Source organism: Colias philodice, chromosome 1 (genome assembly GCF_061535455.1).
Source record: "Colias philodice isolate Cphi_HAF_F1 chromosome 1, ilColPhil1 Martin Lab GWU primary, whole genome shotgun sequence".
NCBI classification, from domain to species: Eukaryota; Metazoa; Arthropoda; class Insecta; order Lepidoptera; family Pieridae; genus Colias; species Colias philodice.
The window spans coordinates 2,150,351-2,178,190 of NC_143086.1; the positions used below are offsets into that span (position 1 = coordinate 2,150,351).

Sequence of the window (27,840 nt, forward strand, 5' to 3'; positions counted from 1 at the left end):
TTAATTCGAAAGCTTCCCGGTTCGTCCATTTAAATTTTGTCTAGTTCTGATAATTATTTTTAGAAGGTTTAGTTTTTTGTTAAATGTAATTAATAATTATTATTCTGTTTGTGGAAATTTATACGAATATTGCACAAACGCTTTTAACATTTGAAACTATCAAGTATCAATCATGCAACGGTTCAATTTTATAATGATTGATATTGTACCTAAGTTAAATAAAATATTGAAAAGTCATTTACACAAACGGTATTAATGACACCTATTATTTTATAAGGTATAATGAAAGCAATTTGTTAAAAAAATATTAATTATTGTTCTAACAAAAATGTTGTTTCTCTACAACCTGAACAAATGCTGTGAAACAATCCATTTATATTGAGACACGAACAACTTTTAAAATATTTTAAGATGGCAATTAAATAGCAATATATTTGTTTCTTTTGTAAGTTTCCTATAAAGGTATTCTTTAGGAAGAAAGGACATCAAAAACAAAAACATTTACATAATATTATCCATACTTAATATTATAAATGCGAAAGTAACTCTGTCTGTCTGTCTGTTACTCAATCACGCCTTAACTACTGAAGCAATTTGCATGAAATTTGGTAGAGATATTTTGATACCCGAGAAAGGACATAGGATAGGTTTTATCCCGGAAATCCTACGGGAACAGGGTATTCTTTGAAAACGCGGGCGAAGCCGCGGGCGCAAAGCTAGTTTACTATAAAATCAGAAACAAAAAACGTAAAACATGTTTGGGAATCATTTTAAACGAAACAAATGATATTGAAAGATCTAAAATGTGTAGGGCAATGCGAGTTATATCCATGGAGAAGAATGTATGAAATGAGGCAATATGAGCATGTAGAAATATACAACTTCAACAGACATTTTTGTTTGCATAAATGAATTAAATAACTATTTACCGCATTAGTTTTTAAGGCTCAGACAGAAGGTTTCCTCATCATTCTAGGAGTGCTCAAAGCTGTTCATCATTGCCGTAATACGGTAATAATATAAATAGAATTAATGTCTGTGAAAGTGGAGGAATGTTATATTTAAATTCCAGAAGAATCTATACTGCCACAAACATGAAATACTAATATTTATAGGTAATAATTATTATTTGTTCTTTATGGGCCGATTTTTCAATGCTTGGTTAAAACTTATCCGTCCAATAAAGTATTACACGATAAAATTAAAATTTCACTGGCAATTAGAATACGTTTTTAAAATGATAGTTTTATACATTATTCGACGAATAAGTTTTAACCAAGGATTGAAAAATCAGCCCTAAATGTTAGGTTACGAAGCCTTTATGAACAATCTGATGAAGAAAAAGAAAACAAATGTTAGTACCAATGAATGCATGAAGATGATACAATTTTACCTACTATAGGTGAATAGAAAATTATAATGTTAGAAACATACACAATATTTAAATGAAAAGCAAGGGTATCGTATAACCTTAGTAACCCGTTTATTAGTATTTATAAAGATCAAAATTCTAACAGTATTCCACGGTGAAGACAGTAAATAACTATTATTTTTTGTTAAATTAAAAGCATTTCCCGAGCGGACCTATACCAATAGGTGAAGGTGAGGTAGAATGTGTTTTATTCGGCTATTTTCTCGCATTTTTACAGCCGGTCGAAAGGGGTCAAAGTTTCAATATCATATTTAAACATTGAGATAATATTACTACGTATGGAGGAGACACCACGAACAAAATCTGTGCGCCATTTTTTTGCTCTAACTAAGTTTTAAAAATTATTATTTAGTTAGGTACTTAACGATGAAAGTTATTCCTTTGCACTTTTCCGTATTATTTGTATTATTTGTGCAATATCGTAACACACACGAAGGCATGTTTGATGCGTTTCACTTTAAAACCATTAAAAAATACCGCTCAACATACGTCACATGACGTATGTTGAGTGGAACATAAGTGATGTAGGCGGTGTCGTCTCCTATTAATATTATCTCAATGTATTTAAAAAGTATTTTACTTCATTCATATTTCACTTTTACTATATCACATTTAAATGAGAATTTCATTACGTTTCTACAAATAAAACTCGCAATTAAATATTGAAACTACATGTTAACTCATATACTATGGTCAAAGGAAACTTACGCAAATATTGTTAGTGTTTCATAAAAATATATTTCAAAGGGAAGTTGACATTTTTATTTTTTTTGAAAACACATCTTTAAACAACTTTCGAAATATTAAAAACTTTTCTAGCAAAATGTTTACACAACTTATTTGTACTGAGATTTCAATCACTTCAATATTTTTAATGAACATGGAATATGAGAAACACTTTAGTTGTTTAAGGTTGAATGTAAGGGCCTCATTATAAGAGAAAATGTAATTAAATAGAAATTTAATACAAAATCTTACAACAACTGTGACACGTCGATAAAATTAACGCAAAGAAATATTTTCCCATGTTAACTACTTCTCCAAGTTTAATTGTAAGCAAGCAGATAAAAATAGAATTAATACCATTTCTCCCACTGAAAATATAAAACCAATACTTACCCTGTATATTTACAGTTATATATACCATTTACTTCCAATATGTCCTTATTGTCTGACTTTGAATAATAAAATTATGTATCTACAATCTCAATTAGTTTTTGGTATAAACAAACACATACTTAACTTGGGTATTTCTAAGAAGCAGAGCGTCTTTCACAAGCGAATCTTCAAAAATAATGATTAGAAATAATGATCTAACGCGTACCCGCAGCGACAGAACCTGACTCAGACAAGGGTCTCCGCATAATATATGCCACATATTATGTGTATAGGAACAGTGCTCAAAGTCAGTGCATCATTGTCAAGTGCTTTACAGCAAACCACCGCTGCGGGAGCGTGGGTACAGGGTACAAAACCACTCGTAAAAGACACCCCGGCTTCATTAATTATTAACGCGCTTTTTACACCACATCTCCGATCGTCAGGGGTCAGCAATAAATGGACAAATTGGTAGTACACGGAAAACAGTAATGAAATCGAACATTGTAACCATGGTAACGTGTTATATGTCCGTATTTAAGCAAAAAGGAACCACCCAGCAAAGACGCACTTCTGAGATATCAAAGGATTTACAAAAACATTTGCAGCTCTGTTAGATGAAGTAAAATTAAAATTTATTTTATTTAAATTCATTGATAAATTACTTATTTAAGTATATGTATATAAATTTCCTCTGAATACTCTTAAACTTTCTAGATAATTAAGAAAATATGCATGTGGTTCCTTTTAACATTTATCAATTGATAGGTTTTCTCTTAAATTTGTCGAGTGGTTCCATTTTGCATAAATACGGACATATATCATTTGAAATTTACATGAATCAAATTGAAATTTTCATGAATCAAATTTAAATTTTAAGCGGATTAATTATCTCTGGATGCCAAAATGATAATCAAATTTAAGACGTTATGATTAGATTTGATTTTCAATTGATTGGGTAATCATTGGGTTTACAATGTCCTTAATTAAGTATCATTTTAGGTTTGCATTTGACGGATATTAATGATTTTTGTCTGCTTCTTACAAATACACTAAATAAGATATTATTTCATGAGGGTTATCAGTCACAGCGAGGAAATTTATGAATGCCATCATTATAGACTAGACTAACTATTACTACAATTAAACATTAAAAGTACCTACTTTTAAAATAACTTTTGTGGAAAGATCTTGTACTTTTATTTCCAACATATTCTTAACTACGATTCTTTAAATAAATTCAATATAGGTAATCAAAGATGAATAACCCCTGTTATAGAATTTCACGTAAATTCTATCCAACGTGCATATATTGTACGTAAGACACATAGTCTAGATAATATTAAAGTAATTTGTCATAGTACAAACTGCATGTAAGCATGGAATTATATCAGAAAATGAACTTTTGAACTGTTCGTGTTAGGAAATTTTACACCATTTTCGTGATAAGCAGAAAATATCGTTATGCACCAATAGATGATTTATGATTGACGTAAAATGAGTTTATTTGGTGCATAATATAATAGTTCGTTTTATAATTAATCAAAAGACAGAACAGTATTATTAAAATTATAATATTACTAGCGGTCCGTCCCGGCTTCGCCCGTGGTACCTACATGTTTAAACTATCCTATCTCTCAAGTTGGATCGAACTGCACATGGTGTGCGAATTTTATTATAATCGGTTAAGTGGTTTAGGAGTCCATTGAGGACAAACATTGTGACACGAGATTTATATATATTAAGATTTAAGATAGCAAACAAGTAGACTTATAACATCAACTACCTATTAATCAAAGCAGTGTAACTTAAAAATTGCAAGGAACACACAAATTACACGAATAACTTCCACATAATTCTAGAACATTCGACCTAAATAAACAGTCCTCACTCCGATTCAAATCAGATAATTGAAAGGGACAGTTGAAAACAATTTCGCGTTTCATTAAAACTAAAAAAGTTTAAATGGAGTAGCAATTACAGGCGCTTCAGTATTAAGTTTTTTACAGGAAAGCTGGCGTGTATTTAATAATGAACGTTGAGTAAACCTTTACCGTATTTACCTCGGAGTCAGGTTAGCTTTCTAGTAGGTAGGTATACTGTCGGACCATACCGAGTCATTTTTTATTTATTAACAGTTTTATCGCTTGTGTTGTGTTCAGGAAATTGTGAGCAATAAACAGGTTATGTACGTATAGCTATAATTTATTTGAGGCTATAGGTGCATAGAGGCTATAGAAATGTTATTTATAGTTAACTATTATTATATTATCGTCTTATATCTTCTTCTTATATATAAAAATGAATCGCAAAATGTGTTGGTAAGCGCATAACTCGAGAACGGCTGAACCGATTTCGATAATTCTTTTTTTATTATATTCCTTGAAGTACGAGGATGGTTCTTATGTAGAGAAAACGAAAACATGTAGGGTAGACTGGGTACGATTGAAACAAAGGACGGTTGAAACAACACGAATATCTCGCAAACCGTTGGTGGGGGGGTTAGGGGTCCAAGGGGAAAATGAAGCGCACAACTGTTCTAAACACGAACCACAATGTTGCGTCGATCTCCGCGCGCTTCAGCTGATTTTATAAGACCCTATTATGTTTTTATGACCAAAAGTAAGTATTTTTGCTTGAAGATTTTTCCAATTATTGGCGTAATTATTTAAGTGACAGTATTAAGTGTGCGTTTTTGTTTGAAGTGAATCTTGTGGAATATGACATTGTGACTAGTTTTTGTGTATCATTGTTGTTACAATTACTAGAACTGTATTTTACCTAAAGTAGGAGTTGGGGACGGTTGAAACATTTTTTTTGGGTACGGTTGAAACATTGTTTTAATTATTTTTTGTATTTTTAGATGCCGATAGTACGTTTAAGAGAGATTTCAGGAAGATAAATAGACTTATCAAAGTACAAAGACGCATATGAGAAAGTGAAAACCGGAGATCATTGCGAAAAGCGGCAAAGAAGCACAATTAATCGCTTCTAAGGTAAATTCGAATGCGAGATGACTCTGGCGAGCAAGAAAATAAAAAAAATTGATATAATAGGGGATATAACAATAGAAGGTATAATAATAGAGGGCGAAAACTCAGGAAGTCTACTATTTACACTGACACATCAGATAAGGAAGAGATAAGAAAAGAGCAAGAATTAATATTGAAACGAACAAGAGCTAAGTAAGTGAAGAAGCAATTGGATAGAGGAAAAAGGAAGAAATTTGATGGAAGAAAATGTAAAAGTAACACCGAAGAAGCAAAAAAGAAAAATGTACAAGGAGATATCATCAGAAGATGAGGAGTAGGTACTTCTGTCTTGATTGTATGTCACCATATTTAGAGAGCAGACCTTATTGTAAAAGAGTTACTTAATTATTGTTAGATTTAAAATAAACAATCAATAAAACATATTTAATGCTATATTTTGTATTATTCGCATATTTTTTAACTGACCCCAATCACTGTTTCAACCGCCCCTGGTATGGGGACGGTTGAAACAAATCGGATTCATTTTTTTAATTTGATCTGCTATAAAAAATAATACACATGGAACTAAAATCATAGCTCCTATAAGTAGACAGATACATGCTCTTTTATTTAACATATATTTTTCATCGCTCGGGTTATAAAGAGCAAAGTTATGGTCGTTATAAGTGAAATTGTTTCAACCGTACCCAGTCTACCCTACCACGGGCGAAGCCGGGGCGGACCGCTAGTAATTAAATAAAAGTTTAGTGAAAAACGATAAAGCTAGTTAGACTTGGAATAACCGAAAATTAAGACATAAATAAATTAATGTTAAGTAGTTATTTAGGTTCAACGATACTTTTGAACAGAAAAGAATACATACATTATAAAGGCACATTTTATTAATAAGTTCTTCATGACTGCATGTTAGGAAATCGTTAATTTTTAAGAATTATTAGAAAGGGATATGCAAAAACAAGCAAAATAAGAGATTAAATTTAATTTTTGATTTATTATTGACGTGAATTTTTGTGGTGTTATTGATAAAAATTGAATTGTAAACTTTACGCGTAAAGACGTACCTACTATGTAAACATAAATTTGAAATATCTAACAGAGTACAGAGACTGAGTTTTTAAATCAAAATAAAAAATGTACGATATTTTTGTCCACTACCACTTTGTTTTAACGAAATACGTCAGTAAGGTATGAATTTTTTAAAATGCCTTGAAAAACCAGGGCCGTTCACCGTTTTATAATAACTGAATCAATTTAAATAAAAAATATGGACGGACGCACAATGATAAAATTTTGCATCGATATTCACGTCGGAGTTATTGTTAAAATTGCGATATTTAATTTCGTCTCGAGTGTTTTTGTTGGTAATATTCAATTAACGCAAATTTAATTGTCGAGTTTCGTTTGAAATTTTCCTTTTGTAAGAACGAGTGTCAAATGGCTCTTGTGATATCAATTGACAAAGTTCAGTCGAATAATTAAATATGTTTTTAACAGACTCGCATTATTTAAACTTTATTTACTCATATTATTTTCACAATTCACATGAAGACTTACTGAAATCTCATAAAATATAGGTATAAAAGGAATGTTCTTTTAGTTGATTTGTCTTTTACTACCATTACGCTAAAATTACTAGAAATAGAAGATTAAAACTGTTTTGAGAAGAACTAATTCGCTACTAATAACATAACGTTGCATTATTTCATTTTTAAATTATATCTATATATAAGCATATATATATATATACTAGCGGTCCGCCCCGGCTTCGCCCGTGGTACATATTTACGTTTTCTCTACATAAAAACCATCCTCGTACTTCAAGGAATATAATAAAAAAAGAATTATCGAAATCGGTTCAGCCGTTCTCGAGTTATGCGCTTACCAACACATTTTGCGATTCATTTTTATATATAAGACTAGCGGTCCGCCCCGGCTTCGCCCGTGGTACATAATATTTACGTTTTCTCTACATAAAAACCATCCTCGTACTTCAAGGAATATAATAAAAAAAGAATGATCGAAATCGGTTCAGCCGTTCTCGAGTTATGCGCTTACCAACACATTTTGCGATTCATTTTTATATATAAGATATATTTGCTATTATATAAAAAATCGTGTAAGTTACACCTCTTATGACTCTATGACAGCAGAACGGACTATTAATCCTATCCTTCCTAATCTTTCTTAAGTTTGTATGGATGTATGGATGTATGGATGTATGGATGTATGGATGTATGGATGTTTGTTACTCTTTCACGTAAAAACTACTGAACCGATTACAATGAAATTTAGCACACATATAGAGGGTAACTTGGATTAACACATAGGATAGGTTTTATCCCGGAAATCCCACGGGAACGGGAACTATGCGGGTTTTCCTTTGAAAACGCGGGCGAAGCCGCGGGCGGAAATCTAGTAATAATATAATATTACCTATAAATGCGAAAGTTTGTGAGGATGTGTGTGTGTGTTTGTTTGTTACTCTTTCACGCAAATACTATTGAACCGATTACAATGAAATTTAGTACACATATAGATGGTAACTTGGATTAACACATAGGATAGGTTTTATCCCGGAAATCCCACGGGAACGGGAACTATGCGGGTTTTCCTTTGAAAACGCGGGCGAATCCATGGGCGGAATGCTAGTTATTTATATTTATTAGATTAGGAGAATAACAGCGAAATTTTTGAAACATAAAATAGAGACGTGGTGAGCAGCTAGCCTTTTTTATAAATCCTGACTGACTATGAACACAGAATTAAAACTACTTCTAAAATTGACATGTGGCATTATATTTTGTGCCATTCTTTCTTTGTTTGTATAGAATGCAATTTATCGCTGAAACGTCACGTTAAGTAAATAGTTTTGTTATCTAAATTTTCCTTTTCATGATTAGAATTGTAAGACCCATAAAACAATCGTAACTTAATAAAGATTTATGATGGTATCAAGTTTATAAGCTAAGTATCGTAAATCAATAAATTTACATAACATTTACTATGTCTTAAGAACAAAGGGCAATCGGAAATAAATAGAATTGGTGGAATTATAGCTAGGAAAATAGCAGTTCTAAAAAACGGGACATTTACATTTATGATGTTTTTTTTTGCTTTTTCTTTGAAAATTTGTATCTTTTGAATGAGAGATAAGTAAGGTGAATCACATTTAGATGTTGAACCATATCTTTTTGAATAATCTCTTTAAATAAAGTAACTTTTATATCTTAAAATATAACGTCAAACCACAGTCAAAAGAAAAATAAAGTCTTTGACAAGAAGACCTTTTCAACAGTAATGTAAAGTATCAACTAAAAACTCAAATCCGAAATCTCAGGGGTTCCGCTGCCAAAAGGTTCGGCCTTCGACTATAAAATACACCTTTGAGCCAAATTACTATTGCATCAGGATGACCCGTATTTAGAATCAAGAAAACTTTGAATAATAACTTAAGCTCCAAAGTATAACGTAATATATTTTCCTTCGAGAACGTAGGTTGTTCATATGAATTTTATTAAAAACAAACTGTAAACAGAGTACGAACGAAGTTAGATTGCTCAATAATATATTACGTACTTACGGTTAACTCTGACTAATTACAAACCTATCCATATAAAGCTAGGGACGATATTACGGAAACCACATAAACCATGATGAAATTTTTCATTTAATATATTGTGTCCTTAGGCTAACTACTAACACTAAATCAGACATGAAATTATAAGCCTTATTCAATCTATGGGTAAAGCCGCTTACTCTAATGACTACCCGTCGATTCTTGAATAATAATATAATAGCACAAGCAAGCAGCATTTGATTGAGCACATAGTTTAATTAACATTATAATCTCACTTTCGATATGAATCATCATCACTTTTAAGTACATTTAGACCCAAAATTCTGTCAGTATCTCCCGGCCTATGTCTGTCAATGTTTATAACGAACGATATTGTAATTTACTATTCTACACTAAATTTTAACGATTTAAATACCACATTAATTGCGTGATAAAAAAAAAAAAAAACGTAACGTTTAAAACTGTAAGTTGTAAGAACTATTACATCCGTATAATGACTGTTATTAAGTCCACCCTAATTTCTTATTTTGGTAAGCTAACAAACCATATTTATGGCACTTAACCCAATAACGTTTTTATAATACAAAATGTCGAATACATAATATAATATACTCAACTAAATTTATATAAGCGCAGTCTAAGAAAATTAAACTATCCAGTATTATATAAAGTAAAGTAAACTTAACGTAACTTATTTTTATAATAAAAAATATTAACCGTTTATTTTACAATCGTGTGACCATTTTCCGTCCGTCCAATAAATTTGAATACAAGATGTCTTCATTCGTGTCCATACAATCTCATGCGACTTCAGTTATAATAATAGTCTATCGATATATGAATAGTGATGTGACTCAATGCGTAACTAGAGGCCGAATCGGGGCTGTGCAATGTCCCACACAACCCCTAAGACGACCAATAGCCAAACACTAGTCTGTTGAGTTAAAACGTCTTGATCGGTGATGTTGATCCGTGCTATATACCTTACGTAGTTAGCATAGTATTATATTATCTGTGGTAGTAACTATTTACTAATCAGTATCCTTACCAGGAGTTAGCGATCAAATCTTGCGTTCACATTCGATAGCCAGTTAACTACAATCGAAACAGTATTTCTCGACAGCGTTATTCAAATTAGTTACTCATGGTATGGATTATCTATAGAAAAAGCTACAAGACGTGACACGCTAGTGGTAAGATTTCCATAGGTTTTTGACGTGACAACGTCTTATAATTCGATAGAGCCGGCTACACGCACGAAAAAACATGACTCATGCGGCGTTACCTCGCTCTGAGGCGTTCCATGTAAGGCTTGAAGTGCAAGCGAGAGCGCGGAATGAGCGACAAAGAAGCACAATCGGACGTTGTCACGTTCAACTATCGTCAGTAAACCGACTTTACAGACAACCATTTTTTTACTGTGAATCTCATATTTAATTCCTACTGAAATAAGTTTTCTAAGTGACCGCTAGGAGCGCTGAATGTTTTCATACAATATTTTTACGTAGTGGCTAGCGAGTAAGATCACTGTAAACTCATGGTAGGTCTACTGTGCTATAACTTTGTATATTGTAACTATCTTGAGGCAGTATAGGCTCATAAGTATAATATGAGAAAAAATATTTAAAATGTATATGGTAGATATCCAAGTGAAAGCGTCTACTAATGTAGCTAGGGGAATTCTGTACGAAATAATATTTAATTTAATATATAAAGATAAAAATAATTCTAGGACTATACTGCCCCTTTAGTTGTGTATGAAATACTACAATTTAGAGACGTTTATACTTAAGAACATTCGACTTACTCTAAGTTTTAATACATATAACCTCCTTGATATATGAATACGTAAATGGTTTTCCTTAATCAAATAGGGATGAAATATATCAAGGAGATTTCATAACTAACAAACCCACCAATTCATAATATATTTTATATTTAAATTTGACTACCTATGTGATAAACCTACTAAATATTAATTATATTTAAAAACGATTTAAAACATTGGTATTACATTTTTAGTAACTGATTTTAACATTCACAACATTCTAACGACTTTTTTCATAAAATTCTTTGAACTTACACTTGAATAAAATAATTCCTAACAAACGTATTAATTTTATATTGTTAATATTAATAATACAGGTATCATACTATATAGTAGGTAGTGTGTATATTTATGCTTATATATAAAAAAAAACTTTCATTCACACCATTCGTTTAAACCTTCTAAAAAGTACCCTATATGTGTATATACATAATAATATTATTCGAGGCCGTAATCTATCTACATACCAAAGAACCAAATCCATTCAGTTATTTTTTTCTAGAAAGAGCAATCCGATTTTATTAAGCAAAATTTTTGTCGTTCCAGCCTTTCAGGACGTCCACTGCAGGACATAGGCCTCCCCCAAAGATTTCCATAGCGACCGATCACCAGCGGCCTGACAGGCCTGATAAGAATACGACAGAACTAAAAATTTTGAACTGACCAAGCTAATAAACCGCACATAATACTATTCGAAATCTATTTATTTTTATCATTTTAATTTCAAATTTTTACGATGTATGTTTATATACAATTAATTAGCATTAGGGACTGGTATGAAGAAACTTTTATGTGAAAACCACTCAGTCAGAGATCACGTACCTATATATTATGTGGGTTTTTCCGCAGATGAAACCGCGCAGCAAAGCTAGTATATTTATATTAGTCGAGTATAGTCAAAACCAAGTAATACCTCATAATAAATTACACACGTTACAATTATTAGATATTAAAGAACTTTTCAGCTATCGTCCAAGTTGTTTGTTTGTTACTCAATTACTCGAAAACTCGTGGAGGGAGTTGCATCACTTCTTAGAGATAGGGAACTATCATGAATAACTTTATAGAAACTTTACCAACTCGACGCCGGAAGGAAGTTAGCGCGGAAAGTTTATTTTTTTTAATTATTAATATTTCAGAAAATTGCTCCTTAAATGCTCCATCAGAATCTGTAATTGCTCCACTTCTATAATTATTAGTTTATTTATAATTAATTTTTTTAAAAATCAAAATACTGAAAACTTGATTTCCCTATAGAATGAAAAATATTCACTTTTCATAAAAAATTTTTTTGCAAAAAAATTGCTCCCGATTTGCTCTATCAATTACAAAAAAAAAATTATTTAATTTTGATAATTTTTACAATAGTTGACTGAAAAACTATGTTTGCATAGTAAACTATAACTGCGCTGTGACGTCATCAATTATTGTCGTTGCGACGCATAAGGGCCATATTTACATGTATCAGCACTGCAGCGATATCTGTAGACCTTAATGTTTATGTTTTCTTATTTATATAATTTACTAGATTTCCGCCCGCGGCTTCGCCCGCGTTTTCAAAGGAAAACCCGCATAGTTCCCGCAAATGATAGCAACTTGACACCGAAAGATGAAACAAGCGACTGAAACACAAATTAATTAAAAATTACTTGAAATTTTAATAATACGAATAAACGTAATATGCGAGTTTAGGGATGGGTAGGGAAATGTTTATAAACATACCTATAATAAGAATGATTTTAAATACATAATAATATCTGTTTCTTTCAACTTTTGCTAGATGAAACTCAATAATTAATTTATGTAATAAGTAAAATTTTTATGTAAAACCTATTGTCAAAAATAATTCTTTATATAATTATAAAGAATTATTTATACTCTAGTGAAAAATTTTCCGGTGATTATATTATAAAAGTAGGGCTCAATTTTTTTCGCGAACCCTACTTCTAAATAATTACCACTCTTCAATAATTAAAAACTCCTTGACTGAATCCCTTCACACCCTGAAATAAAAAGTGCATATTAATTTTTCTTATAGTAAACAGAAATTCAAATTCAATTACATATTAATACCAATTTAATACTTTGATGATGATTAACAGTAGAAATATGTATTAATTGTTCATTATTATTGAATAAAATAGTACTTACACTTGTTATTCAATTGTTGACTCAATCACTATCCATACTAATATTATAAATGCGAAAGTAACTCTGTCTGTTACTCAATCACGCCTAAACTACTGAACCAATTATCATGAAATTATGTATGGAGATATTTTGATACCCGAGAAAGAACATAGGCTATCTCGAGAAAATGACGCAATCCCGTAAATCCCACGGGAACGGGAACTATGCGGGTTTTTCTTTGACTGCGCGGGCGAAGCCGCGGGTGGAAATCTAGTAAATAATATAAATAAAAAAACATAAACATTAAGGTCTACAGATATCGCTGCAGTGCTGATACATGTAAATATGGCCCTTATGCGTCGCAACGACAATAATTGATGACGTCACAGCGCAGTTATAGTTTACTATGCAAACATTTTCAGTCAACTATTGTAAAAATTATCAAAATTAAATAATTTTTTTTTGTAATTGATAGAGCAAATCGGGAGCAATTTTTTTGCAAAAAAATTTTCTATGAAAAGTGAATATTTTTCATTCTATAGGGAAATCAAGTTTTCAGTATTTGGATTTTTTAAAAAATTAATTATAAATAAACTAATAATTATAGAAGTGGAGCAATTACAGATTCTGATGGAGCATTTAAGGAGCAATTTTCTGAAATATTAATAATTAAAAAAAATAAACTTTCCGCGCTAACTTCCTTCCGGTCAACTCGACTCTGTAAATTCAGATGGAATACTGGCTTCCCTTCGGCCTACATTGACTATGAAAAGGAATTTGAAACTAAACTATCGTTTTATGTTTAAAATAGAACAGTGAAATAGGTGGTGTCTGAATACGAATAAAAGCGAGTACATACGTTATTGTGTATTAATATTATATAAAATATCCATTTTAGATAAGTACGTCAAGTTTTAATGGAAGACAAAATGACGCCATATCCGCTTCTAAGAGGCATATATGTGATGAACTCATATTTTCTACATCAAATTTCGCGTATAATTATTGAAGTGAAACTTCTTTATCGGGGTTGGACAAAAATTTAGTGTAACATTTTTGCGTTACGCCGTACGCGTGACATTTTTGCGTTACGCCGTACGCGTGACATTTTTGCGTTACGCCATACGCGTGACATTTTTAAGGTCATAAAGAAGTTTCACTTCTTACGTGTGTACTCTAGTACACGCATACATTTTTTTTAATTGCATTTGTATTATCTGTATCGTAAACATTTATATGAATACAATTCTGGGCTGTTTTCATCACAATGCAGTTCCCTTATTTATCCCCTAAACATACATACGTACGTACCCTACGTACGCAAGCTTTAAACGATACCATAAACAAAATATACCGATTCCCAATAACCAACAAAACCAGGCTTTCCCCAGTCGATAATATTATGTACTAAATAATTTCTACTCACCCGTAACTGCACCGTTACGACCAAGCACGGTTAATGTTTTGGAATAGATATCTAAATAGGCTTATCAAATAATCGTTTCATATAACAATAATACATAGTGTGCAAGAGCATTGTCAATTCAATCGATACTTTGTTGTGCAGCTTTTAAGTACAAACTGCATATTTCTTTATGTTACATAAAGTAAATTGTTTGTTATTATAATCAACAAATAAGGTATATAATCATAAAACTCATATTGAGTTACCAAACTAGAATAGCATATAAGTATATGTTATATTAACGCATCTTAATATATATAAATCTCGTGTCACAATGTTTGTCCTCAATGGACTCCTAAACCACTTAACCGATTATAATAAAATTCGCACACCATGTGCAGTTCGATCCAACTTGAGAGATAGGATAGTTTAAACATGTAGGTACCACGGGCGAAGCCGGGGCGGACCACTAGTTGTTTAATAAAATATTATTTTCGATTCCAATGAAGACCAATTAATAAACTTTAAAGGAACACACGATCATTAAAAAGACGTCAGTTGAAGCACATTTCGATTTTAAATCATAAATTATAACACCAAAGGAATTTTTCATGAATGAAATTGTTTTATCAAAATTAAATAAATGTTAGAAGTTCGAAAGCGATTTATAAAGCCTGTAAAGTTCACAGAAAATTGTAAAAATCAAAACAAATAACGTTTGATTCTAAAAGTTTTGAAGTATGCAGAGGCTAACATCAAACGGTATCCATCCAGGTAATGCTGCAGATACACGACATGTAAGCTTGAACCAATATGCTTGATGAAAACTATAATAATATTATAATCAAAACATGATACAATTTAGAAATTAACGACTTTTTAACGGATTTTAAACGCGATTTATTCATTGTATTGGGAGACAGTCTCCCCGTGACCACGCTCGCTGTAGTGTTCGAAACGTCGGGAAAATAATATAATGAATAAATCCCGTTTAAAATCCGTTAAAAAGTCTTTAATTTGTAAATGTATAATACTAAATACGTAAAATCAAACACTAGAAAATACTATGATACAATTTTATAACCTAGGTACTCCTAAAATAGCGACAATTGTAACTATCAAGTGCCTGTGAGTTAAAGATATATCATTTTAAAAGTTTACAAGGTACGTTATTATTTTGAAAGAAAGAAAGAAAGAAAGAAAGAAACATTTATTTATCAGAGACAGCACAACACACACACATACATAGACATAAAACATAAAACCGTACAAGTTAAATAAGAAAACACCGCAACAAGAAATAGTAACAATAAAAGAAGCAAATACTTAAATTAATAACATAAAACACGTACAAAAAAAAATAGAATGATAACTACATTTATTAAGGTGTGTCATACGACCCTGACAAAAAGGAGACAGCTCAGCATATGCTGCAACGTCCAGGAACATTGGCAGCGCTGTTTTTCAGTGCCCCCTTTATAATAAAGGCTTCGAGTTGGGACGAAAGGAGTTACTTATGACTACATGTTATATACATAAATATATAAAAATAAATAAATAAATAAAGGAGTTATTTCATTTAAAAAACTTATAGGGTAACGGCACCAGTGGTCAGCCTCATAACAGCTTTTTGAAGTTTTGACAATTGCCATTTCTACGACAATCGTCGAATAAAAAAACGTACAACATGTATGGATTTATTGTTTATTGTAGTTTCGAATCAGCGTTTATCAAAAACAATAATTCTCTTAGTAAAATAAATAATTAATTTTAAACAAAAAATGGCCCAGTGTCCCAGTGAACAGCCTCTAAAAACCAATAAACAGCCTTGTTGAACCCAGTGTTCAGCCTTTAGTAAGTATAACTAATTATGAGATCAAAATAATCAAAATCAACTATATTAATCACATTTTTATAGCAACGATTCACTTAGCACAAAAAATATGTATCGTACATAATACAAATATTATTTTAAACATACTATTACAATCTCTTTGTGTCTTCTTATTTTCTAGGAATTTCTTATTATTTATCATAAAAACAGCAATAATTCTTTTTAAAAAAATCAGCGATATTAGTTTGTAATATTATTGATGTATCTATAATCCACAATATATATAATTATAATCAACCACAGGAGGATCTCTTTCGGAGGATTTCTCTGGAGGATACTGTTGTCTTGGCGGCATTTTTAGCTAGAAAAAGAGGGAACAATAATAACTTTTGGATATGAATACACATAATACCGTTATTTCAGGTAAAACTTAACTAACATAACTTATATATTTAAACACAAACATTCGCATGTATACTTAAAATATTATTTCAATAATATCGTGGCTGAATACTGGATCATTGAGACCACAGATTGAGACCCAGTGGTCAGCCGCTTGAAAAAATATTTTAAAATGCGGCTGACCACTGGGTTTTCTAACAATTAGGAATAATCCCAGTAATCAGCCCCAGGGGCTGTCCATTGGATCTTTCATAAAAAATCAGTATCCAATGGTCAGCCCCTCAAATTTTTAAGTAAAAAAACAATATTTTTTATCAAATTTCATAAAATTAAATGCTCTAAGTAATCTATAAAGTTATTATCTATAAAACACAATCACATTTCATACTAAAATATGTTATTTCTCACCTTTCAAAAGAGCACCACGTGAAACAAAAATATTGCAGACATGACACTTTTGCTCTTGTCGGCGGACAGCACCTGTACGAACGTGTTTACTTCTCTCCCCTGACCCCCTGCTGCTCCTATCGCGTGATGCATGAACCAATAACGAAACAGAGCTTCTATTTAAGTGCGCGTGATTTGGTTATTTTGATTACAGCGATATTTATGGCCAATAAACAACGCAATAGGCTGATCACTGGTGCCTGGCTGACCACTGGTGCCGTTACCCTACTATGTTTATGTAGGTATTTTCCTACTCTATAACTAGAAATTATTTTATTAAACGTCCAAGAACATGACTTATTTATTTATTTTATGAAACTCATTTCACAAGAGATCTCAACAATTAATTGAAGCTCGTTATTCGCTGTATTTTTCATTTTAAAATTAAATTCTAGTGCTCGAATAAAGTATTGAAATATCAGCTAGTAAAAGAAACATTTTAAATAAATTCTCTTGTGATTAGTGAAGAAATAAACTTAGTTATCGTTCGAAAATTTGTTTAACTTTAAAAACTTTGTACAGTTGTTAGCTGCGATCGTTTTATTAGGTCTTAATTAATTTTAACACTCGATAACTATATTTTATTTTAATTTTGAATAGCTTTATAAAGACTTAAAGAGGTTTATACAACAAAGCTAAGAACAAATTAAGCATTTAAATAACATCGTATTCAATTTGTGTAAGTGTTCATAATAGTTTCCACAAAAATTCAAGTACTCATGAAAATTTATTATTATTACCTTTCATATGATACATGTATAAGCTTTTAAACTTATTCACGAAGTACTTATAACACAAACCAACCAGCAAAATGAACGATAACCTGGACCGTGTGGACGAACCCTCACCGGTGCATCAAAAGGGACCCTCATAAACTGAGTTTTTTCAAATCTCCCCAACTTTTTATTCATAAATAGCCTAGGTATTTTGACCAACATTATATGCTCTTTTAGACATTACATATGCTTAATAAATTTCGTTTAAAAACTGCCAAAAAAGTCGGACAGAATATTTTTTATTCAGAATTTGTCTAAGGCAGCTTTTCCCACCCTGGGGTCCGCGGATCCCTGGGGCTCCGCAGACACATCAAGAAAGCCTTAGTGAACAGACTGTTCTGACGGCCGGACTTTGTATTTTTCTGTTATAAGATGGAATGATCTGTCAAGTGATGGGTGGCTAACACAGGTGGCTAAGCTATATCATACAAAAAAACTGCAAGAGTTCAATCAATTTTTACAATAATAATTATTGACCTACGTGAGTACTGCGAATAAGTTCTTTTAGGGGTCCGTGGATAAGGTGGCGATCGGGGTCCGCGGATCATGGTAAGGTGGCGCTAGAGGCCTTTGTAAAAGGCTGCTCTAAGGGATTAGATATTTAATGTTTACGTACCATTTGTTTTTTTTTTCGTTGCAAAAGATGAATGTTTAAGATACGTATATTATACATGAATAAACTTTTTATCCTATTATGTATAGATTTCATAAACAAAAAATTAAAAGATTTGAGATAAATTAATACGAAAAGCGCCTCAAATGACAAAATACCTTCTTTCTTGGAAGCGTTATTTGTTCAAAGCTGTTTATACAAAGCTCGTGATATTTGCGATCAGAATACCGTTGCGTAAGCGTATCATTTGCAGTTCTTAAAATACCACCTACCATATATTACGGATAAATACAGCGAACTCTGCAATTGTTTTCATTTCACGTTCAGGCATCTAAACAAGACAGTACAAGTGTGCGCCGCTCCTTTCTTCGCAGTAATGAGTAGCGCAATATACAGTCAAGTGAAGGGTGATTATTATACACCCTTTCAGGAGTTGTTTGCCCAGTCTCATCGCACGTACGCCGGCTTTGTAAGGGGAACAAAAGCTAACGTTTGATCCGCCTATACTTATTTGGAGTACAATGTGTAAAACGAAAAGCACGCAGCTCTTTGGATTTGATGCATAGTTTCATAGAATATAACATACCTGTAATAGTTACGCTTCAATTCATGTAATTGTTTGTGAAGCAATACTAACAATTTGTAGTTTAACAATGAGCCTATTGCTTTTTATTTGTATGAATATTGCTGAGCAATTTTTATAAGCAAGGCTTCTATATCATTTATTATACTAGCAAAATGTGGCAATCATACCAAAATATTATATAGACAACAACAATAAAGAATAGAAAAAGATCGCTCATTACACAAAAGGAGCAACTTTAACGCGCCATTTGAAGCAAAAGCCTCGGATCTCAGGGAAAAAAACATTACCCCAAATCCTTGATAAATATTCTGAATCAACAGCCCTGTTAAAATATGATTTGTTAAGGTTTGTCGATTCCAACCTTCGGGCTACGTGTAATTTCATCAGAACAAATTGGCTCCTCTTTCGCCAACCGCATAAATAGCTGTTAATATTCAGATTGCAATGTTTTCTTATGATTTAATCCTTGGCTGCTTCAAGTCATATTATCAAGGATGCAAAGTGGAGTTTCCCAGCCCGATTTTTTTTGTAAAGTCTTCAGAGAGGATAACAAGACGTTTGTTAACATCTACGAAATATATAAAAAGTAATAAGTGGACTAGCAGCGAACTACAAACATGTACCTGAGTACATGGTCATGGTCATTTATGAAATCATTATATGTGGAGAAAAGAAATGTACATTGTTACTATTAATCCAAACTGCTAATTAGCTATTAACTGAAAGGGGAATTATTGTTTTATTTATATTGAAGATGTAGACAAAACAATCCCACCTATATCACACCTACAGATAGGTCTTAGAACTTGTATATTTAACATTTCAAAAGTCTTAAGTCCAGAATCAGTGTGTAGGTAGAATATTTTTCAATCCACTAAGCATCTTTTGCTTTGATAAAATTTATGCTGTATTTTATAAATGTTGCACATTGTTACAAAACTTAGTTAGTAGTAGAAAAATCTTGCAGTATATTTCATTTGTAAATGCTAAGTACTAAAGTTACTTGGGTAATGTTAATTTCAATGCTTGTCAAGTACCTAAGTACGTTCAGTAAAAAAGATGTGTTTCTAAAACTATAATTCATAAGGCAGATATTACATATTATTTACTAGATTTCCGACCGCGGCTTCGCCCGCGTTTTCAAAGGAAAACCCGCATAGTTCCCGTTCCCGTGGGATTTCCGGAATAAAACCTATCCTATGTGTTAATCCAAGTTACCCTCTATATGTGTGCTAAATTTCATTGTAATCGGTTCAGTAGTTTTTACGTGAAAGAGTAACAAACATCCATACATCCATACATCCATACATCCATACATCCATACATCCATACATCCATACAAACTTTCGCCTTTATAATAGTATTAAGATTTTCTAATAATTGTATATTCCAAATATATGTATCGAATCAAACGAATGGAAACCGATCGTTATATGCTAGAATAATAAAATTTAGGCTCCGCGTTTAGCATAATAAATGAGACGTGATATTCGTTGACAAAAAGGGCAGAATCTAGTTAATAATAAAACAAGAGAGACTTCTATACCAAACTCATGTGTTCTGAATATTCTGACTTAATTATACGTTTTCTTATATTAGAAATAAACTAAAGATATAGATAGAAACTAGCGGTCCGCCCCGGCTTCGCCCGTGGTACCTACATGTTTAAACTATCCTATCTCTCAAGTTGGATCGAACTGCACATGGTGTGCGAATTTTATTATAATCGGTTAAGTGGTTTAGGAATCCATTGAGGACAAACATTGTGACACGAGATTTATATATATTTATTAAGATAACTCTCACAGTTTTTAAACAGTTAAATGACAGCAAAAAGTGCGAATGCAAAAATCAAAGCAAAAGCGCACATTGCTTGAAATCGTCGCGAAACTTTACAACACCCCGTAATATATTTTCAAGTTTATCCCTTTACGAAACAAACTGAATTACAAATAAACACTTTCGAGACACCGGGATTTTCCGGCAGCTTCCTCGGGGAAATAATTCGCCGAGTCTCCATAGATTATAACGAACATATGACATTCAGTTTTATCTTCATGCGAATAAGGTGGAAATTCGTTTGCGGTGCTGGGCTTAATCGTATTTCGTATGCTTATGATCTTAGTAGTAATTAATTTCCCTGATATTTTATTGATTTAAATATTTAGACTTGTCGTTAAGGGATTAATTCATTTATCGGCTTATACGTTGAGTTGTGCTAGAATTCCGCAGTATTAATGAAATGTTATTTTTTTTTATACCTATTTAGATTAATCTAACATAATCGATACCTATCTAAACAACTACAATAAATTCGAATATACTAATCTCATAAATGTATGAAAGCCATACGAAATACATCCATATTTCATTTTAAACTTAGTAAATACACTGTACAGATAATTTACTCTACAACGCACACAGGTAATGTTAAGGTAATGTTCATGAAACATTCTATTGCTTCAATAATCTGATAGTTCAGTACCAAAATTCCTCTATACAATCAAGCTTTAAATTGTTACAATTCAGAATTCAGTTACACTGAGATTCGCCAGTAATCATAAAGCATCCGCGAATGCAACAATTCGTAAAATCTATTAATCATTGATCATGTAACCAACGTTACCATGGCAACGCCAGTCTGCGAGTCGCTGATGAAAATGATATCAAGAGATATCAGACATTTCTTAACTATAGCCGCTGTACACGGGTAGAGTAAACGATAGAGTAGAGCGGTAGAGGTAGAGGTTTACTAATGTAAACACCATTGGCAGAGTAGAGTACTAAAATTTCTACTAAAACTGGTACTGAGATATGTAGAGTAGGTAGTATGCTAGTTCACTCTACCGTTTACCCTACCAGTGCCAGCAGTCATTACATATAATTTATGGGTATTTTTAAATAAGATAGGTATTCATGATAACCGATTTACTGTCTAGAAATGGGACTGAATTAAGTACAAGCAATACAATCAATATGAATTTCTACAGAATTACTACCACATAGTGCGTTCTAAATCAGTTTAATTTTCATACCGTTTGTTACCAAGATAATTTATACTTGCTCAAAGTATATAGTGCAATGAAAGCGCCCCTAAATTAGACACCTTCCCTGAATAGTGTTATATAAAATTATACCGTAGCAGCGAGTCCAAATATCCAAGTGTAAAATTGCTCAAATATTACCTTACATTTTCATGTTTTCGTTTAGTAGATTATTTTAAGTTTGTAGCTGGGAAATGCTTGTATTTTTACATGGAAGCCTTTGTTTTATTACGCTAATGCTATGTTTTTGATGATTCTAAGTTTTCACTTTAAAACATATTATAATGCTTTGAATCAGTTTATATAGGAATTATGAATATAATGTGACATGGTTTTTAAAAATCTTGGAAATATAAAAACTGAAAGAAGTATGAATATCTCTGTATGAATCCTACATTTAAAAGTCACTAGTTTAAACTTATATCTATTCACAATAGTTCAACCGGAGGCGTAACCCATAACGGGTTACGGAATTTTGAATTAATAATTTACGAAATTATTCGAATGCTTTACGTTTACAACCATTGTAAGTTTCTAACTTAAAGTAAGCGAAATGCATAAGAGCGTCCCCCTCAGGAGATCATAAAAATGTCGTAACTAAAACGCAACTTTAAATAGACAGATGGACAGGCGAAAAGCTCACCATCAGACAGGAAAAATCTAATTAATATGCAACACTCCCCTCTCCCTTTTACCGCGTTACCAAAGCAATCTCCCCTGCCAATTTCCAAAAAATCCGATTTGGCACTTTTTGATTATTGTGTAAAGAACTTTCGTACTATGCGAACTAAGTATTTCTATTTTTAGTTACATCCCATTGCTATAGATATATCTAGCTACTATCATCATTATACTATTCTATTCACCTATTAATATTATAATTCAAAAAGAATAAAGACGTATGTCTGAATGTATATCTAGTATGCTAGATGATTATTGATTTTTCTCATTCTTTAAAAATGATCCTTTTATTATAATCACGGAACGTGCGATATTTATCCATTTTTCAAGTAAAAAATATAAAAATGTGCTTAAATCTCTCATCTCATCGTAATCCTAATCACCGTTGCAAGTATATTTAAAAGCTTCAAATATGCTTGTGCCTGTACCATAGTTGTAACTTCGTATATCTAAGTTGGTTTTAACAATAATTACGCATACACATCCAAATGTAAATTTCTTCTCTTTCGCGACTAATTCCTGCACTAAAGCCCTTAACACTTGGTTAAAATTCAGAACGTTAAGTTTCGATACGTTTGCTACGCCCATTTTTACCTACATTCCTGAGGTACGAGCTTTGCTGTCTGGGGAAAACTCTGAAGAGATATGGTGCATGTTCTGTGTAGCACTTTGTATCAAAATCGTCCGGATTTGTGACAAGCGGGGCCCTAGGCTTTTGAGGCCCTGGGTTATGGCACGTAAAACGAGTAGATAAGTAGATTTTTCTTTTGTTTCAAATCTAATGAATACATTTTTCCAATTGAAATAAAGTGTACAGATTTTAATTAACTATAATTGAGTGTAATTTTTAATATTGGTCGATATTTATACACGTTCAATTTGAAATTAGTACATATATATCATTTATTGACTGACAACAGAATTTTCATGAATCGTTTTTTAGATAACTGCAATTACAACTAAATATGTATCCGTAAATATACGAAGTTTGCATATAAATTGGCCATAAAATAAAGACACGAAAAGCGCAACAAATATATGAAATAAAATTTTATACGTTGCTCTATAAAGTACATAATATAGTATTATTATCTCCACAGTAAATACTAGTTTAGCGCCTTTCGGTAAGCCTCATGATTTCAACATACAAATATAACTTAGTGGAATTGGAGAGCCTGCAGTGACAATAAAGTACAGTAAAAATATATATAAATGTGCATGATGTTTATCATTACAAATAGGCGAGAAAAATATAAGTATATAATATACATACGTTTATTTTTATGATTCCATTTGGGAGACCCGCTACATCTATTAAGATGTCAATTTCAAATGCACGACAATAATTCTGCCTTGCTACTACAAATTTAAAATAGATAAGTAATTAACTGAGGCATACGAATTAATAATAAATACGAAAGCACTACAGAGAAATAGCGCTCATAAAATTCATTAGGCAACTATAAAAAGTCTATTAAGTCTGGCCGGTTATTAAATTCATAGTTCTGAAATTGAAAAAGTATAAATGTATTAATGGAATAACAAAACAAGATGGAAGCTGCGAGGTGCGGCTACTTAACAATAATAAATGGGGTTTGCCGTGGGCAGTGCTACGAGATGGTTAAAGCACTGCAATTTATCTAGATTTTATATATTTTAACACGATTTTTCAGTACAATCATTTTGAAAAGAAATTAATTTTCTGAGTGCAATTATGATATCTAATCTTACGAATTACTATTCGTTGCTAATTTCTCGCGTTTCATTCTATTTCTTTTATTAGTTCACCGTTAAAACTGACGTAGATATTTGGAAAAGTATTTTGCTTTAAGCGGATGAGCAAAATTCTATTTTAATTTGTTTGTTTATTAATTTTCTGTAGCACTATTATATTGTATACTATGTTATCTTGTTCGTAGGTAATTATATTTTACATGACTTATTTTATTGTTCGATGTAAAAGCAAACAGCCTATATGTATAGAAAATAAACAGCCTATATATTGTATAGAAAATACACAAGAAAAGACATTTTGGGGCCCCATTTTTTTTCAAAAAGCCTGCATGCCAATACAGATCACACCATACTGTGCAATGATTAATATCTTATTTCCATTTAACAGAAAGATCTCCATCACCCAGATTTAAAAAAATAAAAACTTTAGTGCGATCTTCAGTTTTAAATTTATAATGACGCTGGCTTTTGTTGGGAATAGGAAGATCTCAAAACCGAGTTCTCGAATGTTATAAGTAGGATTGCTAGTGGATTTGTTATTCTATTCAAATCCACTGTGGGTTTACAATCGTTTGCATTTGTGGAACCATCCAACGGTCAACTAGAAATCTTATTGGATTTTGTGGATAAGTATTACATTTAATTTAGTCGTATCTAAAATTTTAATTGTATGGATTTGTTTGCCATAACATTATTTAAGTTATTTATACTAAGTACATACATAGTTTCTTTTTCATTGATAGTAATTTAATTAGAAGGGAAGTAATTCTAGATGGTTCTTTTTTTCTTTTAATAAAGGTACCTATACGTTTTTTTTATAAATTTATTAATCATTAGATAAATATTTTGAGTATTTTTTTATCGATGGTTTGGATGGATGGATGGATTTTTAGTAGAGTGATAACTCTTTAAAAAAATACACCTTATAACCACACAGTTATTTTATTATTTCAGACCGAAACAAACTTAACATTTGAAAATTACAAGTAATTACGTCTATAAATGCATTCGATACCAAGCATGGCCGTTACGTTAGAGGGGTCGCACCCCTGTGTAGGGGATCAATGCAAAAATGTCCGATTAAAAAAAATCAATGATGCACAGAGTTGTTTCGTCGAAAATGTAAATTGATTAATATAGAATAAAAGTTACGGTAATGAAGATTTTTCGAATTGTTTTATGAATTTAAAAACTGATTTGAATGTGTTTTATAAAAGCTAAATTTATACAATATGCAGTGTTACAGGTATCCAGTGTATTTATTCTGTTCGTCATTTATACATATATTATAACGATTGCGTGCGTAATAACAGGTAGGTAATAGAGACTTAACTCCAACATTACACATTGGTTTGACCAAGCGCGGATCCAGGGGGGGGGTCACGGGGTCATGACCCCCCCCTGGGCTAGGTCCACGACCTAAGTGGACCACTAATTTAATACTAACTTTTTTAAATTAACAAATAAATACTGTTCAATATGATGTTTTTATTGAATTTTGAGACATACATGATACAAGTAATATAGAACAATGAAATCAATTACAAACGGTAACGGAAGAGAATATAACAAAAATTATAGAAAAAGTTTTATAAGGGTCGACCTGTGGTCGTAATTTAAGGACAAATAACAGGTTTTTCGATTTAAAAAAAAAACTATAACTGCGGAATAAAGTGTAATGGTAAAGTTGTATGTACTTAATTAATTTTTTTTTTACAACTTTTGCTGTTACACTTTTCACACAAAACCTCAAATATCGAATTTTTTTTTTTTCAAATGAACACTATAAAATACAGTCAAATTACAACAACAAATCGGCCAAGTGCGCGTCGGACTCGCGCACCGAGGACTTCGAGCAAACATATTTTTTCATTATGTTGTATCTTACAATTTTGTTTAAAGGATTTTTTTCTATATCTATGCTTGTAAGTGCTTAAGTCGTTGCTTTTAACCAAATTTCAAGACTGTGTTCACGGGAAGTACCTTGTAGGTTTTGATTGATGATTCCCTTGCAAGTAGTTGCGAATTACAGAATATGCGGGTCTAATTGTGTTTTCTTCAGATTGCGTTGATATAGTATTTGAATTAAATAACAGATATAAGTTATTATAGACCTGAATTCTGATGTGAATATCAATTAAATACATGTAGACGTTCATGAGTAAAGGGATTGTAAGTTTAAAATTATTTAAAAATATATTTTTATTTAATTTAATTAAATAATTAGGGTTTTCGCAGTTATTACTACATCTGTGCTATAACACGATACTTTTTACTCAATTTCAAGACTGTGTTTACGGGACAGGGTGCTCCCTGCAGGTATTGATTCCCTTGCTAATGTCGAAATCCTACGGTCTACGGTCCCTTGATGCTGTGAAAAATTCAAACGTTTTAGCCAACGCAATCAAAAGATACAGCCGTAAATGCCAAAAATTTCGCAAATTTCGACATTCGCAAGGGAATCAAAACTCAAAACCTACAGGGTACTTTCCGTAAACTCAGAATCTTGAAATTCGGTACAAAGCAACATCTTATAGTACAGATACAGTAATAATTGCAAAAAATATATAAGTTTTTTTTTCAAGTTTGTCTGCCTGTGAAGACCCTTTTTCTCAGGAACGCGTGGAGGTATCAATCTGAAATTCATACCGAATATTCAAATCTACGGTTCCTTATAGCTGTGAAAAAATCAAACTCATAAGCCAACGCAATCAAAAGATACAGCCATTTATGCCGTAAATTATCGCAAATTTCGACATTATCGCAAGGGAATCAAAATCTATAGGTATTGTACTACTTCCTGTGAACACAGAGTTCTGAAATTTGGTTGAAAGCAATGTCAGCACAGATGGAGGATTAATTGCTAAAACATACATTTCATGCTTATCAACATTCGCAAGTGTTGCCAGGAATCAAAACCTACAGGGTACTTCCCGTGAACATAGAATCTTGTTTTTTAATCTTTATTTAATAGAAACTTACGTCTTATAGCACAGATAAAGTAAAAATCGCAAAAAACATAAATTTAATATTAAAACATATAAAAATGTTTGTACGGAACTCTTGGTTCGCCAATCCGACTCGCACTTGACCATTTTTTTTTAAATCTACGTATCAATTAAATTACCAAAATATAAGCTTTTGAAAATTGACCACGTCTATGTGACACCCCCCTGGCACTAAAGCTGGATCCGCCCTTGGGTTTGACTTAAGTGCTTTTGAAGATTTTATGTTTTGGTACGACGTTTTTTGTATGGACT

General features: G+C 31.8%; 1 protein-coding gene and 1 long non-coding RNA gene across 2 annotated transcripts in view; one reads left to right on the top strand and one right to left on the bottom strand.

Annotated features, from left to right (window-relative positions):
- Positions 1 to 27,840, bottom strand: part of LOC149490997 (uncharacterized) — a 93,262-nt gene that overhangs the window by 61,089 nt on the left and 4,333 nt on the right. The window lies entirely within an intron of this gene.
- LOC149490998 (uncharacterized) lies at positions 1,687 to 27,780 on the top strand. Its single transcript, XR_016315623.1, has 2 exons — positions 1,687 to 1,935; positions 25,942 to 27,780. It is a non-coding gene; the product is annotated as an uncharacterized LOC149490998 (long non-coding RNA).